Below are 13009 nucleotides of genomic sequence, written 5' to 3' on the forward strand. Positions count from 1 at the left end.
TTCTGGAGACCTTGGCTTTTCAAACTTTTGTCGAGATGGTTGGCCACGTAGGACTGAACCTTTTCTTTTTCATTTTCCTTTATGACTTTAATTTGATTTTCTCCTTCCAAGAGTTTTGATTTCGAAGCATCGGCCGCTATGGCCAGTTGAGGCTGACTTATGCCCCCTGACGAGGCTGGGTGCCTTTTTGCATATTAGCTTGTATCAAATGAGAACCCTGTAAATCAGTCTTACCATCCTTTCTTCGTCTTAGTTTCGGAACAGAATTAAACCGAAAGGGATTCAAAGAAAACAAACAACGAAATGACAAATGAGTTTAAAATAAGAAGTGTCCCTTTCGAGGAAAGGTTTGAAAGACTTATCTGGAGTATATGCGGACTTCAATGAACATGACATGCCTTTTGGATTGGATGACTGATCTATGAAAATCGTGTGACTCTCAGAAATTCATCACAACTTTTGTCTCAACATCGAGAAACCTAGCCAGGACTTTGTCAAATGCCAATGACTGTAAGAATCCTCTTTTCGATCAGGAGCACCCTTTGTGGGTTTTCACGAGTTGACCTCTCTCATTTCTCTACTCACCATCGCCTTATAGTGCTCTTTGCGAGTTTTTACTAACAAGACTCTCTTATTTTGATTTCTTTGCTTACTATCGCCTCATGGTGCCCATGTGGGTTTTCACCAATAAGGCTCTCTCATTTTATTTCTCTCATTTGATTGCATTGGATCCAAGTAGCTGTATCCTCCAATTTTGGACATCTTTACCGATTGATCGGAAGGACTTGAACAGGATTTGGGGTAAAAAGAGTTTGGACAAAATTACAACTTTGGAACCTTTCAGGCGAACCATCGCTGAACAATTATAACATCTTCCCTAGTTTCACATTTGGGGGAATTTGGATTTTTATTTTGGTGTGACTGAACCCCAAAAAGAGGCTGCCTACGTATCCTTTCGGAATCAAGACAGACGTAGTTCAGGGCGACTTGAAATTGTTTTGATTTTTTTTCATTTTTCATTTCAATTTTTTTTTGTTTTTTTTTTCAATAACACCTTTAGGTTCCAAAGAGAGTAATCAAAGAAAAGTAACCGGCTCAAAGGGTTTGCAAAGGGTTGATAGTGTTTGGATAGTGAAAAAGAAAAGCCTTCTTTATCTCAACCGGAGAGCATTAATGCTATATAATGGATCCAACATAGTACCTTTTGACTGCATTTGTATTGACAGTTGTTTCAGGGACATTTTTTTTGATGTGTCCCAAGTACAACGCACTCTTTTGGCAGTACTCTTGTTGTAATGTATGGACCTTTCCAATTCTGGAACCAATTTTCCTTCAGTTGTTCCAACTCTTTGTTTTATTTCCTTAAACTTTATCTTCATTGCGATCTAATCTTTGAATCATTATTTCGAGGTCTGACAGCTTTTAGGATCGGGGCATGAAGCCCGCAAGCATGTCATGTTATTGAAATCTGCATTTAATAGAACTAAAAAGTGAATAAGAAAGAAAAATGACAAGATTAAGAAAAGAGACATTCTTGGAAAATGAAATATTAATTTCATTTGATTTTTGATTTTTTTTTGAGATGGAAGGGTTTACATAGGAAAGTAAGACAATAAATTAAAATATCCGGATCACACCCTGAGATAATCCGGACCCAGAAAGGATAGCAAGACTGGCTACAGAAACTCCCGTCTGATGGGGAACTTTCATGCTTGATGACCATTTTTTGGCTTTTCTTCTGTCTCGGCAATGGTTGCAATGACCTTTAGTGTCGGATCAAATTCCTCATCTTCACAAATCATTCTGACTATTGGCCCGATGTTGTGGGCAGACAATAGATTGTTCATCACATCAGGATCTTCTTCATCCCAAAAAACAATTCTTTCAGCTTCAATCAAATCTTCAACTGCCCTTTTGAGGGTCCAACAGTCCTCCGTACTGTGTCCCACCACTCCAGAGTGGTATTCACATATAGCATCAGCTCGGTGTGAGGGGGACTCGGGTTTGGCCGTTTCGGGGCCACTGACTGCAATAGATCTAACCTGATTAGCTTTTGGAACAAGCTTGAATATGATTTACCAATAGGGGTGAACTGATTCTTTCTGAAAGGCTCTCTTGGGCGAGGATTGTATTGGGGATCATTTGGTTGAGGATTATATGGAGCTTGGTAAGGATGGGCATTTCTGGGAGGTGGAGCTCGATTTTGTGTATAATGTTGTGGCAACGTGTAAGATTGCGCGCTTATCACTGCATAGGGAGGTAGTGCGACGACATAAGCAACATCTTGATAGGGACAATGGTGTTGTGGTGTATGATTGGTTGAATGACCTGTGGCGCCTCCTCGAGCTAAAAGCTATCATGGCTCCCTCTTCTCTCCTGTTTTTGTCACTTTTTTTTTCAATCTTTTTTTTTCTTTTTTTTTCAATATTTTTCTTCTTCTTTTTTCTTCTTGTTTATTATTTTCACTCAATGTGTTTATGGATATGATCGAATCTGATATGGATTGTCGACGTATCATGACGCCACATGAATCAGATCATTACGTAGTTTAGGAGAAATCAGGAATAAAGTACACAAACTAACTTTCGTTTTTTACTCATATACAAATAACTCCACGAAAGCTCCTAACAAGGAAAATATTTTTGGATTTTTTTAGTAAAAAGAAAGGATTCAAAAGAAGATTTTTTTTATTTGGATATCAATTTTTTATTGAATTGTTGGAAGTGAGACTTTAAAAGAAGAGCGATTTTTTTTTTTGAAATTCGATTTTTTTTTCCATTTTGTTTTTGGAATTGTTGAAAGAAAGAATTAAAAAAAAAGATTTATTTTTCGTTTTTAAAGTTTCTTTTTTTAAATTTTTTTTTTGGAATTTTTGAAATAAACACTTCTAAAGAAGAAATAAAATATTTTTGAATTTTGCAATTTTTTCTTTCCATTTTCGAAAGAAAAACTTTTGAAGCAGAAAAAAATATATTTTGGAATTCAACTATTTTTTTTGGAATTTTCGATTTTTTTTCCTTTTTCATTTTTTTTTTGTGATTTTTGAAGAAAACAAATCTGATTTTGATTTTTTTCATGTGGAAGAAAGACTTATAAAAGAATAAAGAAGAAAATATTTTTGATTTTTTTTAAATTGGGGTCTCTAAGAAATTATTTTCTAAAGAAGGAAGTAAAGGGAAATATGTTTGAATTTTTTTTTGAAAATTGGGAGCCGGAACCGATGAGGTTTGCCTACGTATCTCACATCCGGTGAGAATCAGACCCGTATGGTTCGGTAAAATTGGGTACTTTGCTCTTTTGATTTTTATGAAAATTAATTTTTACACCTCACGCCAGACTACTACAAAATCTTAGTAGAGAAATGTTTATTTGTGCTAAACTAATAGAAAGTTTTTTTTAATTCCACTCAACTAATTTTCTAAAGCCGGTCAACAATACAAGCAAACCTTCCAAATGATGTAATAAGTAGCACAAAAGTGAACATAATGGTCTCAAAAATGATACCTGTCTTATACGGACCCCGCCCCTGTGCCGAGTTTCGCTAAGTCAAATGCACGTGATGCACATAAAGCGAACCTAATAGGGATATCCAGCATGAGGTTATGTTCTTCTAGATTTTAATCCTGATGGAGTGGTATCTAGACTGGCTTACTCGAGCAGACAACTCGATCCGAGGAGCGTCAGCGTGCCGACCGTACAACGGTTCCGGCTTTACTGGTGGTTCTACCCGCCTAAACATGTGTGACTAAATCCTTCACCAGGAGCAGGTCTGCACACTGGCTTTATCTGAGACAGAAAATTTTGTGGAGCTGGTCAGCACACACAACATTATTACTTATCAGAAGACTCAGATGGGGTGCGAGAGAAGATAATTTATATATACAGTCAAGAATATATCAAAGCAGTAAAAAACGAACAGGTAGCACATCAGGCACAAATAAATCACAATATTTACACAATTAATAAAGCCAAAAAGTCAACATGTACAAGCTCGAATTCTAATCAAGTCCTCAGCGGAGTCGCCAGAGCTGTCACACCCTTTTTACCCCTCCAGGAGATAAGTGTAAAATGTTATGGATTGTGGGTTAAAGAGCTTTTCCAATTAAAGTGACAAATTTGAAATAGGGATTATTTTATTTACAGAGTCGCCACTTGAAATTGATTTTTGCTGGTGTTCGAAGTCACCTTTTATTTGAATCCCTATTCAAAGGAAGGTTTGACTCTATTATTATTGGTCTGTGAAAACAAAGTCCGGGTAAGGAATTCTGTTGACCGGGGAGAAGGTGTAAGGCATTCCCTGAGTCCCGTGGTTCTAGCACGGTCGCTTTATTGACTACATTTGACTTGAATTAAACTTGGATAAACCGTGATTTATTTGATTTTTATGCTTTTCTTATGTCCGTTTTTATTTATTTTAAAAATAAATTAAAGAAAAGATTTGAATTATAATCTACAACTTAACTAATGAGAGAAAATTATTAATTGACATTGCTTAAAACTAGTAAGATGTGGGCTTGTCTTGACATTGAATGAGGCAGCCCACTGGTGGGTTGATGGAGTCAAATGGGCTCATGTCCAAGACAAAATCCAAAAGCCCATATGCTATTGGACTTTAAATCTGCAGATATGACCTTTTAAAGCTATGTACAGATTTGGCCATATCTTGCTATTTGCAATCCGTAGCCAACTATTTACAAAAATAAGTTTACAGATTGTCTTTCTAATCTACAGCTTAACTACCTTACTAAATAAGTATTTTTTAAGAGATAAAAAAAGATTATTGGGACTCTAAAATATAATAATAATAATAATAATAATAATAATAATAATAATAATAACTTAGCTTGGTGACAACAAAGGGACAAACATGGCTACAAGGGTTCAAATGTTAATATATATGCTCCTTTCAGATAACCAAATGTCAGTGGAATTATAGCTAATGCTTTGCAAAAGTAAAAATAATTAAAGATGCTTAACACAATTTAATTAACTAACATATCGTTATAACATTATCAAACACTCAAGAGCATATAAAAATGAATTACAATAGAAGGATGAAACTACTAATATTTCCCAGCGTCACTATGTTTCATTCTAACTCGATTTTATGAGTTTACATGGTCCGAAAATTACCTGGACAACAGAAAAAAGAACAAATACAGCAGAGTCAGCTCTTTCCAAAATCAACAGCAAAACAATTAAACGGGCAACAACAATAGCAAAAGACAACGACAACCGGCAGATTCAAACCCAAGAAAATAAACTAGAAATACCCCAGCAAAACAGTACAATTATGTAACTCCAGAAAAATCTTTCAAGACTACTCTATTTTCCTTAAACAAGTTTTTCAATTAAGAATCAACTCACAAAAGCTGCTAAGGGATATTATAGTTACTGATTTTTTTCTCTTTTTTGTATGTAGAGCTCTCTCAGTAAGATGGAGTGTCCTCCTTCTTTTTTTTTCCTCAGAATTAACAAGCTATTTCAAGATTAAAAATCAATCTTTCTGACAGATTTTCCACAAAATCTGCTCTTAAATTCAAAAGCAAGACTTTTTTGGTTCAATCTTGTCCAACAGAGAGTATTTCAAACAAAATCTGCCCTTCACTATTCAAACATAGGCTTTTATTCAAAAATTGTCCAAAAGTCTATATTTTCTTACCAAATAAATGACTTTTGAGTTTTCTACTCACAAAGTCTTGAAGCAGTCCAAAAAAATAAAATATAAACAAACACCCTATACTCTCACTTAATTCTTCACTACCTCACTTCAACAATACAAAATTATTTTACTACTTTAACAAGTGCAAAACAGAAAATTTAATATTTCGAACATCAAAAGCTAATGCTAAAATAATTAATAAGAGACAAAATAAAATATGAAAATTAAAAATAAAATAAAAAATCAGCCATGAAAAAGAATAGGATTTTTACCATTTTACAAATCAAAAGGCCGAAAAATGGTGGTATGCCAAAAGAGGGTATTCGGGGAGGTTGCCGGAATTTAGCCGGATTTTGGTCGCCGGATTATTGGGGTAGAATTGGAATCAATAGGTAGGTCTTGAGGAGTTCTATCCATTGATGTAATTATTATGGGGTGGTAGTGGCCGGAGCTTCAAGAATTTGGGCAAAAAAGTGGCGGTTAAAATTTTCTAGATCTAAGATTCAAGGAGTTTGAGGGGGTTTTGTAGGATTTGGTTTGGAGATATGGAAAGAGGAGGTGTTGGAGATTACATGGTGAAATTTTGAGATGGTTTGGAGGTGGTCCGCCGGCGGCGGCAATTTCCGGCCGGCGGCTGTGGGCGGAGCTGGGGCGGCGTAGAGAGAGTGAAGAGAGAGAGAAGAGAGAAGAAGGAGAAAAGAATTATGGGTGAAAATGGGGACAATTTTTAGATTTTTTAGGCTTTAAATACCTAAGCCAAGAGTGAATGAGATCCATTGGATCAAGATGGAATGGATGGATAAGATTTGATCTTGTTTCATTTAGTGAAATGACGTGGTTTTGAGGCAAAACTACGTAGTTTCAGACCCTTTCAATGGCAGCCCTTTATCTTGCACTCTTGGACACTTTTTCTTTCAAATTTGGCCAAATTTCTTCCTCAATCCCACTTATTAAACTAAATTTATACAAATAAATAACATAATTAAATAACTTATTCAAATGATCAATTAACTAAATTAATTCACCTATTGAAGAGTTAGTTAATTTTTTAAAATGTGCAAATGAAGGAAAAACTATTTTTGGTATTTTTATGATCGGAAATACGCAATTAAACACACAAAATTGAACAAACTATTAAATAATAAAAAACACTAATAAATTTAGGAGGTGTTAAAATAGCGCAAAAATTAGGTATTCACACGGGTAAAGAAATGATGGTCAATGTTGACCGAATGGGCGTTTTGGAAAATATAGGCCGAACCCTGGTCTTTGAGCTGTCTATATATCCTGGTTTTACAGAAATTAGGCCATGTGTAGTTCTGGATCCAACGGCAAGCGGAAGCCGATGGAGTTGTTGTAAGAATGGTAGCCCGTTCCCACAAAGGTTCTTTTGTGAAGGGTAATGTCTGATGGAGTTATGATTGCGAATCCAGAATGTATCGGATGTATTATAGGGCAGATAGCTGGATATGACGCGGTAGGATCGGTTATGAATGGCAAGTGAAAATTGGTATGAGCGGATACCAGAGCGAAGGCTGATCCTGTTTGAAAAATGGTTACCTCCAGGATCACCTGCAAACTCAAAATATGATGCGTGCAAGTACGTAGATTACTACAAAAAATTTAAACATAATGCAAATTCCCTTTGGACCATGAAAGATTGCCTTTGGACAGTGCGGATGATGTCCTGGCCCATGAATTGTGGGATAGGAGATTCGCAGGCCATGAAATGATGTTCTCGGGCAATGAGGATGGTGCCTCTGAACCATGACGCCTTTGAATAATGATATGCAAATTTGAGAGATCCCCAGGCCATGACACGGTGTCTTCTGGCTATGAGGATGATGCCTTTAGACAATGACGCCTTTGGACAAGTTGGCGATATTTCAGCCCATGAGATGTAATAATATGATGCTAAAATAAACAAGACAAGGCTTAGTCTCGTGTGGTTGAGGGCAGAGCTTAGCCTGAAAGAGGAGCAAATAGATAGTGCCGGAATAGAGCAACATTTATACAAGGAGGGACAATGCTTAGTCCCATGAGAAGGCAATGCTTAGCCTTATGCAAAATTGGAGACAGAGCTTAGTCTCATGCAACATGCGGGACAGGGCTTAATCCCATACAGATGGACGACAGAGCTTAGCCTTATGCAGATATGGAGGCAAGGCTTAGCCTCATGCGAGATGGAGACAAGGCTTAGTCTCATGCAAAGAGAAGGTAGTGCTTAGCCTTATGCAAATATGGAGGCAGGGCTTAGCCTCATGAAATGTTCGGGACAGGGCTTAGTCTCATGCAGGATGCGGGACAGGGCTTAGTCTCATGCAGGATGCGGGACAGGGCTTAGTCACATGCAGATGGAAGGCATAGCTTAGCCTTATACAGATATAGAGGTATGGCTTAGCCTCATGCGAGATGGAGACAGGACTTAGTCTCATGCAAAGAGAAGGCAGTGCTTAGCCTTAGGCAAATATAGAGGCAGGGCTTAGCCTCATGCAGGATTTGGGACAGGGCTTAGTCCCATGCAAAGGGAAGGCAATGCTTAGCCGCACACAGATATGGAGGTAGGGCTTAGCCTCATGCAAGATGGAGACATGGCTTAGTCTCATGCAAAGAGAAGGAAGTGCTTAGCCTTATGCAAATATGGAGGCAGGGCTGTCACGACCCCAATTCACCCTCCATGAACTGTCGTGACGGCACCTAGTCTCTACAACTAGGTAAGCCTAACAAATGCGGAAAATAAGCAATTTGCGGAAGAAATAATCAAAAACCAATATAACCGAATGAAATAATATTTAAAATGCCGCTCAGCATATACAATACAACTTCTCGAAACTAACATCATTTTCCAAAACCTGGAATATCATGAAACCACAAGCCTTTGAATGTCTACCAGTGACTAACTCCAACATATCTAACAAAGAAAAGAAATACAGAAGGGCTAATACTTAAAAGAGAGAATAGAAAGGGATTCCTCGGTTTAAGGACGCGACAGATATACCTCGAAGTCTCTGGAACACTCGTCTCGCCTCAAGGGTGATTGGACTGAGTCGAAGTACCTAGATCTGCACATGAAAAACATGCGTAGAAAGGGCATGAGTACACAACAACGGTACTCAGTAAGTGCCAAGCCTAACCTCGGTGGGGTAGTGACGAGGAAGGTCAGGGCCCTACGGAGGTTAAGTAAAATATAAGGTTTAATAGTGTGGAATAAAACAATGTAAATAAGTACAACAGTAAAAATAACACAGGATATGAAGGACAACAATAACCATTACAGAGGCAAGGTGAACATAGAAAAGAGATACAACTCAGCACCAAGATAACAACCGGGGATCTCCCAGGATACCGTCCTGTAGTCCAACTCATAGTGCGCGGGGATCTACCGGAATCCGGTTCCGTAGTCCCAAAAGTAAATACCCAGTACTGGGGGAATTTACTAAGAGCAGTCCCGTAGTTCCATATAATTGTGCAGGGGGATCTACCGGAATCCCACATCCGTAATCCCAAATAAACATACAAAGAGGGGAGCTACCGGAATCCCACATCCGTAGTCCCAAATGTAAATACACAGCAGCAACAGGAAAATATTCAACAAATGTCAATTTCAAGTTAAGACAACAAGTAATTCTAGCCTAGCATGGTGAACAGGATTCAGGTAAATCAGTTTAAGCAAATAAAACAATTAAATCACTTAGACATGCTTTCCTAAGCTAATAACAGGCCTAAATTGCAAGTAATATAAACAAGAAAGGAACCTACTAGTAATTACTTAATGAGAGCAGGATTTTCAACAATTAGCATAAGTATGCACTCATCACCTCACGTACAAGGCATTTCAATTAACAATAATACCAAATCATAAGGGGAAGGTCCTCTACACAAGGTTAGGCAAGCTACTTACCTCGAACCGGCTCAATAATCAACCCGAGACCACGTTCTTGCCACGAGTACTCGACTCCAAATGGCCCAAATCTATTAATTCAATTGCATAATGTATAACACTTCATGTAACTGATTCTACAAAGAAATTCTAAGCTAATACGCGGAATTAGGTAAATGACCAAAATGCCCCTCGGGCCCACATCTCGAAATCGGGTAAAATTTATATTTCCAGAATCCTCACACTCTCATGAGTTCAGTCATACAAAAAGTACCAAAATCGGATCTCAAATTGTCCCTCAAATCATCACTCAAAGGTCTCTAATTAATCAAGCCCTAACCCCCAAATTACCATTGATTTTCCTTAAATTTTCATGCTTATAATGATAAAAATCACCTCAATAACGAGTTTAGGGACCAAAGACCTTACCCCAATGAATTCCTCTGAAAATCTCTCTTGAAAATGCTCCCCAAGGCTTCTTCCCATTTGAAAAGAGGTGAAAATAGCTCAAATTCGTGAAGGCAAGTATTTATATGTTTATGCCCAGCAATCCCGCATCTGCGGTCCACCCATTGCATCTGCGATACTGTTTCTGTGGTTGGGGAACCGCTTCTGTGGTTCTCACTTAAAAGTTTCATCTTCGCACCTATAACCCAGATGCTGCATCTGCGGTCCCGCAGGTGCGTTAATCTATCCGCTTCTACGGTCCCTGCTCTACTTTTCCTTTGGCCGCTTCTGCAGCTTTACTCCGCATCTGTGGGAGTCACATCTGTGGCCATCCAACCACAGATGTGGTTATGACAGTATCCCAATGACTTCAGGTGTAAACTCCAACTTTCCAGCTCCTTCCATTAACCATCCGAAATCATCCTGAGGCCCCCGACACCTCAACCAAAAGCACAAACAAGTCATATACCACTATCCAAACTTGTACCAATTTTCCAAACACCTCAAACAATATCGAATCAACCAATTAGCATCGAATTCAAGTCTAAGAACTTCAAAACTTTCTAAATACGCTTTTGATCAAAAAGTCTATCAAACCTCATCTGAATGCCCTAAAATTTTGCACAAACGTCACATTCAACATTACGGAGCTACTCCAACTTCCAGAATTCCATTTCGACCCTCAGATCAAAATCTCACTATCGAACCAGAAACTTTAAAATTCGACTTTCGGCATTTCAAGCCTAAATTAGCTATGGACCTCCAAAGCACAATTCGAACACGCCTCTAAGCCCGAAATCACCCAACGGAGCTAACGGAACCATCAGAACTCCATTTCAAGGTTGTCTTCACACTGTTCTGACTACGGTCAAATTTCTAAAACTTAAGCTCTCATTTAGGGACAAAGTGTCCCAAAACTCCCCTAAACTCAAAACCGAACATCCCAGCAAATCAAAATAGCAAAAATAAACATGGGGAAAGCAGTTAGTGGGGGATCGGGGCGTAAATTCTTAAAATGACCGTCCGGGTCGTTAAATCCTCCCACACTTAAACATTCGTTCGTCCTCGAACGAGTATAGAGACATACCTAAAGTAGTGAGAAGATGAGGGTAACAACTGCGCATATCCTACTCGGTCTCCCAGGTCGCCTCCTCGACCGACTGACCCCGCCACTGAACCTATATTGATGTAACACTTTTTGACCTCAGCTTTCAAACATGCATGTCCAATATCTCCCCTGGCTCCTCAACATAAGATAGATCCTTGTCCAACTGGACTGAACTCAAATCCAACACGTGCGACAGATCACCATGATACTCTCGGAGCATCGAAACATGAAATACCGGATGAACTCCCGCCAAGCTAGTGTCGCACCTCCTCTTTCCGCACCCGCGAGGGCGCAAGGGGTTTTTCCAATTAAAGGACAGTCGAAACGGGATTTATTTCTTTATTTCAGAGTCGCCACTTGGGAGATTTAGGGTTTCCCAAGTCACCTATTTTAATCCCGAATCGAGGAAAAGAATGACTCTGTATTACAGTCTGCGCACCAGAAATCCGGATAAGGAATTCTGTTAACCCGGGAGAAGGTGTTAGGCATTCCCGAGTTCCGTGGTTCTAGCACGGTCGCTTAACTGTTATATTCGGCTTGATTATCTAATATAATACGTATTATAAACTTATGTGCAAATTTTATCCTTTAGCCGCTTTTATTATTCTTTTTATTTATTGTTATTATTTTACGAAAAATTGCAACATTGTGAAAACGTATTTCAAATCACGTCGCAATCAATGCACCCGTGGTTATCGACACATTTCGACTCCGTTGAGATTTAGATTTGGGTTACATAAATGCACACCCGTATTTAAGGAAATAACATTATTAAATACGCGCCTAGAGCGACTAGCGTGTCATTATTTTGGGTAGGGCCGTGAAATTTGCTAAAACGGCTCCTCCCTAATTCTAAGCAATTAACTGTACATTTATTGAGGGCCCCGAAATCTATACATTTCATTAAGCGAGGCTCATCTCATTTATTTTAAATGGACAAATCTTAAAGCGACTACATTTTTTCTATAAAAATTAGTCTCTAAAATAAAGAAAGAAAATCCTAATTAATTACTAGCTTTTATTATTTTAAGAAAACATGACATGCTAATTGCTTGATTAATACAAATATTGATGAAAAAGGAATTTTACTCTTAATTTTGAAATTATAAATAAAATAAAAATTCAACAACTAATATTCAAAATAAACAAATATAGCTAGATTAAAACTCAGCATTGTTATTTTTTTTAATTAGGAATATTATTGAGATTAATTATTCACAATCATTTGAAACTAGATTTAACCATAATTACTAAAGCTTATTAGAAAGTTTATTAGACTTAAACGTTCTTCTAATCTTGTTTAAGCTCAAGTCATGCCTTAATGCCTAATTTACGATGTTTAATTTAAATTCGTGTTTTAGCTAAATTTAGCTACTTGTTCATGATCAACCTATAATCTTGAAGCCTTCATAACTAGTGAATTAACTTGTTTTGCCGAACTGATTTATTACAGACTAACTTATGATATTATTTTCTTATTCCAGCTATTATTTAGTAATTCATGAAATAGCTTAAATACAATCAACAAAAGGAACAAAGAAAAAAAAAACGAAATTAAAACTTCAAATTTTCATTCTTCATATGTATTCATGCTTCATATTTCGGATTACAATAACCAGCTTTTCAGTTGTGTACCTGAAAGCAGAATTTAAATTGTTCAGAATTTAACTAGCTTTTCAGTTGTGTACCTGAAGAACAAAGAAAGCAGAATATTTTTTTTAGTTTTTTTTTGAAAGTTTAAATATTTTTTCGGAATTTTCTCTCTCTTAAATGTTCAGCCTTTTTTCTCTCTCTCTTATTTTCTTTCTGTTCAGATTCGTTCTTTCTCTTCTGTATTCTCCTTGTGTCTTTCCAAATCTGATTTCAAGACTTCTACTTATATCCCATCTCATAAATCTTTTAAACAATTAAA

The sequence above is a fragment of the Nicotiana tabacum genome, chromosome 5 (assembly GCF_000715075.1).
Source record: "Nicotiana tabacum cultivar K326 chromosome 5, ASM71507v2, whole genome shotgun sequence".
Taxonomy (NCBI): domain Eukaryota; kingdom Viridiplantae; phylum Streptophyta; class Magnoliopsida; order Solanales; family Solanaceae; genus Nicotiana; species Nicotiana tabacum.